The sequence below is a fragment of the Megachile rotundata genome, chromosome 14 (assembly GCF_050947335.1).
Source record: "Megachile rotundata isolate GNS110a chromosome 14, iyMegRotu1, whole genome shotgun sequence".
NCBI classification, from domain to species: domain Eukaryota; kingdom Metazoa; phylum Arthropoda; class Insecta; order Hymenoptera; family Megachilidae; genus Megachile; species Megachile rotundata.
The window spans coordinates 4,106,947-4,112,946 of record NC_134996.1 but is presented as its reverse complement, the minus strand read 5'-3'; positions in this window follow the sequence as shown (position 1 = coordinate 4,112,946).

The following is a 6,000-nucleotide window of genomic DNA, read 5'->3' as shown; positions in this document are numbered from 1 at the left end:
TCCCTAAAGGCACGATTAATCGCATACTCTGGTGCAGTGTATACTTCCTTTGGTCAAGAACTGATTTAAACAATGAAGCTTCCTTCATTTGTCTTCAGTTTTGCAGGATTAAGTATCCAAACACGACATTTCAAAATTTACAAAATCATGAATTTTCAAAACTTTCAAATTTTCAAATATCTAGGTATCCAAAATTTCATATTTTCTAATCTCCAGATTTTCAATTTCGATATTTTCATTATTTTGAATTAGATTTTTATTCTTTATTATTTGCAATTATATAAAACAATACAATTTTAGAGTCATCCAATTTTAGAACTTTTAAATTATTTTTTATATAAATTTTATATATTTCGAATTTCAAATTCCCGTACGTCCCAAATTTCCGAACATTAAATCCCCAAATTCCTAAATTTTCAAGAATCAAACTTCCAAATTTCTAAAATTACAAATCCATTAAGTTTCAGAACACTCAATTTGTTTTAAAAACTAAAATGCTCCAAGTTGTTAAATTTCCATTTTGTACAATTTCCAAATGATGAAATTTCTAAACATCTTAAAACCTGAATTCCCAAACTTCTTAATTTTAAAATTCCAAATTTGTAGATACTTAAATTTTTCTCTTCGAACTCCACAATATCTTGTCCAAATCGTAAAATTCTTGATTTTCAAAACTTTTAAATTTTCAATTAAATTCACAAAACTTTTTCATTTTCAAACTATAAATCTTCTATACTATACTATAAAGCTTCTAAACTATAAATCTCTAAATATTTAAATTACAAATTTCCAACCCGTTTATTTTTATATTTTCAAGTTCTACGGTTTCTCAAATTTGCAAAGTTCCAAATTCTCAAACTTCCAATTCGCAAAATTTCCTACATTTCTAAATCTTAAATCATGAAATTTAGATATTATCAAATTTCCAAATTCTCAAATTATTCATAGTGAATTGTAAAATTCATAAACATCTAAATTCTCAAATTTCTCCATTTTCGAAGCTTACAATTCCTGAATGTCTGAATTTATATATTTCCGAAATATTATACATTCTTGGAATCTCTGAATTTGTGACTTTCCATGTATTCAATTTCCCAAACTATCAAATTCGCCAATTTCTAAAATTAAGAAACGTATGGGTGGTGGTGCCTTTTTTATTTACGTCGTTATTTTCCTTCAGAAACTCAACCATGCTTGTCACTAAGCTTCTGAATTTTTTATCAATCCAGACGATCGCAGTACTAAATACTTATATACTTTGCGAACGCAGAACACAGTGTTTACCTTTACGATTACTATTCGACACCAGCTAGATCTCGTATCGAATCGATTAACATTCATGAATTCCCATTGAACTTGATCTCCTCCCACTATCTACGACGTTTGCATACATACGGCATGATAATTCACCTTAAACTAGCTCGATCCTCGCATAAATAAAACATATACAGTCAGGAAAATATTTCTTTCTTTTTCTGTCGCCAACAGCTGCTCCTCTGTCTCCCATAATTATCTCATTTGCGGATGCTCAAGCTGGCTGGTGGCTGGTGAACTCGAACAATTCCTTCCCGCGAAACAAGAAATTCCGTTTCTTGACTCCTAGTCTAAGTTCGTACATACGTAACATCCTTGTTCCTCTTTGTCTAACGTTCACGGCAATAGTGTACGTGGCCGCTGTACGCGGATGCACGAGGCATGTAAATAAGCGATCGCAAGCAACGGCAGCCCAGGCACGATTGCCGCTGAATTATTCCGCGGATCGATCATACTTTTGTTGCGTATTACAGTGGCGAATTTCGGGAGCGACAGCCACTGAACACCAGGCAGGAAGTAATGGACGAGCGATAGAGTTGAGCTCGGGGAATTTTTATGGTAAATCGATGTTGCACACGGAAAGGACGGAGTAGAGAGAGAAGAGGGACTCCTCCGGTAAAGAAATAGACAGTGAAGTCAAAGAGGAAACGAGATAACGACAGGGAGAGCTACGCGAAGTGAGCTACGCGGTAAGAAGAGAGGGAAGGTTTCATTTGACCGAGTAGGAGAGAGACGAGGACAGAGAGAGGGAGAGAAAGAGAGGAGTCGGTGAAATGTGCACGGACGAAGGACAGAGTGAGTGGTCGGAGAGGTAAAGGGCGCTAGAAATCTGGAGCGGGGATAGATCCGGGGGGCTTTTGCGCTGTGCACGCGACCTTGAATACCAGCCAGCCTAGACCTTGCCACAGCTCTTTCGCTCAGCTTGCCTAGTCCAGAGACCGTTCCGGTCTATGTTACCTACATGTATATGTACATACTGTTGTTTCGAGAGACGGCCTAAATCCGATATCTCGCTTCCTCTTTCGTCTTACCTTCGCTTACTCTGCAACCTGTAGGTCACCAGCAGGGAATACAATCGCCGATATTATTTACAATACAGGGATTACGGGATATTTTAAGGTGGCTGTATCACAGCAATCAAGTTCAAAAGTTAGGATACCGTCTTAATGAGAAAAATGAAGCAATTTTAAGGTGGTTGTATCACAGCAATCAAGTCCAAAAGTTAGATATCGTTTTAATAAGAAAAATGAAGCAATTTTAAGGTGGTCACACCGTAACAGTCAAGTTGAAAAGTTAAGACGGGTAAATTTAGCAAATAAGGTTATCGTGATCAATAATTCTGATTGTAGAATATATTTTTCTTGATATAATATCGATGTTTAAGTAAAATACTTTAACAATTATCTTTCCTATCAATCATTGAATTTGCAACTGTCTGTTTCATAATCCTTTATTTATGAAACTACACAGAAAATCGTCTTCACTTATGTTTAAATAAATCATATTACATTCTTCTATAATTCGTTCGTTTTTAGAGAAAATTCGAAATAGCGTTTTTGCATAGTAAGAAAAATGTCTTTTATACAACTCTATAATTTTAAATTCGATTATGTCCATTTTAGTACGATTAATCCTTTTAATTAAAAAATGTAACTTTCGGTTTTTTCATATTCAAATAAAAGCAAAAATTCTATTACTAAACAGATAAAAAGATGAGTTCCTAATATCAAGCTGAGTTTGAAACTTATTTCTTCTATGTTATTTCATAATTTGGTCATACGATCTCTATTTCTTTTATCATCATGGTTTGCATGAGTTATTACCTTTGTAATACTTAATGCACTTCCCCATTAAGTGTACAAAATTAACTTCATCGTTAAGTATATCAGGTACTACCAGTGAGCCCAAAAAGACTATGATATTAAAGAATAATTTTATGTGCTTATATTGTGATAAGATACAGAAGGATTAATTTATTGTTTACTAAAACTCGATTCATAATAATAATTTCCAAGTACCTTGTATTAAGAGATAATCACATTGTAACTACCGATTAACTTCAAAACTGAATTTTTGTTATTTAAGGATGTTCAGCAGTAAATCTTAAGCATCATTACGTGTACTGTATAGTAGTATCTATGAAAATAATTATACATTTGAGACTACTTAATTCAATAACTTTGAAAATGTTCTGCAATGTAATTTAGACGTATATGATTGCTAAAAATGTTTAATTGATTTTATAGTGTAGATTTTGAAACTTTGACACTTTAGAATTTTCAAAGTTCGAGATTTCATAATTAAAAAATTGATGAATTTCCGAATTTCGGAACTTTGTATTTAAAAATTGTAGAATTTTCTGATTTCAGGACTAGATTTTAAAAAAATTAAATCTTTGGGATACTAAAATTTTTACATTTCGAAATTTTTGAAATTCAGAACTATGAGATTTTGATACTTTAAAATTGTAGGATATTAGAGCTCTGAAATTCTAAAATGATACTAAAGCAAACATTAGCGAGACTGAAATACGAGATTAGGTACTATTTTGCTGAAAACTATTCTGGCTTTATGTAAAACAATCATGTGAATTTACAGAAAATATAATGTTTGTTTGGTAAAAAACAGTACAGTTATTTGGTCAAACTAGCTTTACTGAATTTTCTAAACTTTTCATATTGTGGTTTACTCACCTTAATAAAAGTTTCAGGGAGCGTGTTTTCAAATTTTTCAGTTTTAATGTGTAACAATGTTATATGGTTGTGATAGAAATTGCGTCACATTTCCTATTTACTCACGTATACATTTACCAATGTAAATAGTACGTTAACGTCGCGTCATGGCAATGTCTGGAGAAATATTTTACAAAAAATAACAGTATAACATATATAATTACTAAAATATAAGTAATATTGTTAATACAAATTAAAAATAGTGTCTGGCATTTATCTTAACTAATAATAATATTCTTATAATCTATAATTTTAACCAAAAATTTACAACGGATTTATAAGGACTCATATACTTTCGTTATTTATGAGAATATATAAATAACATTGCCGAATACTAATCATCTTCGTACATAGTCGAAAGCACATTACAAAATAGATACAATTTCGAAATTTTGGGCATTAGGATTTGGGCATTAAAATCCAAGAGGACTTTAGAATTCTGAAACCTGAAAATTTAGAAATTTTTGAGCTTTGGATCTTTAGAATGACTCTATAAGTTAAGATATACGAATTTCAGAATGTCAGAACTTTAGAAATTTTGAATTTCAGAACTTTGTTCTTTCAGGAGTTTGGAATCTCAAAATTTTTAGATTTTGGAATTTTTAATTTTGAAGTTTTAAAATTTTAGAACTAGATAGACTTTGGGAATCAATACTTGTTGAATGTTGTGGTATTAGCATTTTGAAATTTTTCTTATAATTTCAGAAATTTCTGATATGATTCTATATGACTTGAAATTTCTGGAATTTTAGAATCTTTAGATTTCTAAAAACAATGTACTATTACCATCGACGGAAGTTTTGAAAGTTGTGCTTTTGGTTCTTATCTAATGCGAGAAATAAATAGAGACCGTAAAAAAGTAATTTTCATTTAATCTAGAATAAAAATATCAAGAGATTACATTCACTGTAATTGTATAAGATCACCAGACTTTTGAGACCAAAAAGCAATCAGAACGACAAGAAGTCATATCTTGGGACAGTATTCCGCAACCGCAAGCGATTCTACCGATTACATAAAAATGATAACTGAAATTATCGCCAGCTGTGATCGCCGGTAATTTTATTTAAAGCTACTCTTCAAATGGTCTTCGTGATACAGTCGACGATACCTAGTACTACTTCAAGGAAATAAAGCACGTGAAATAAAAGAACGATTGTTTTCAACGATGATAGGCATGTTTCATCGTGAGAATGTTAGAATATAATAGAATTTGTAATAAAATACTACATGATTGAAATTTTGTTATCAAATTTGATGAAAGCTGGTGTGGGAGTTATAAAATAATTAAATTTTCCCATTTTAATTTGGTATATTATTGATAAATTAAAAAGTTGCCGATGATCTTTGTTATTCGTCTATTGGTAGGGATCTTTAACGTAGTCAAGCTAGAAATCTGAGGAACAGAGTTTGAAAGCGTAAAACGGATTATGTCTGCTATATAAACACTGAAAATAGACTCTGGACTGTAGACCGACTTTTCTATCTATACTCTTCAAACAATGACGAGCTCTTAAGGGAATGGTTAGAAACAATCCATTTACTAGGCAGTTATCAAAAAAATGTAAACGATGCTATCTGTATAGTACTTGCACATTCCTGTGCATATATTAAGCGTTTTTACTTTGATGACGTATAACGTGCCATAAGGTACAGCCATTGGTGTAACTTGAATGTTTACCTAAAACGGGATTTTGCTTATTCATATTTTCATCTAATAAAAACATTACTGTATTTATTATGTGTAATTAATTGCATATTGCATTTTAAATATTTATTCCTATCGTTGCTCTTATATTTATTTTAATAATTTCTGGTAGAATAGGGTATTTTAAAAGTGCCAAGCCTATCCTGGTCCACATTTAGCTACGCCATTGGGTATAACTATCGTTTCGATGAATCACGTATTCGTTTTTCTGAATATGATTTGTATTCATCGGTCACGAAGCATTCC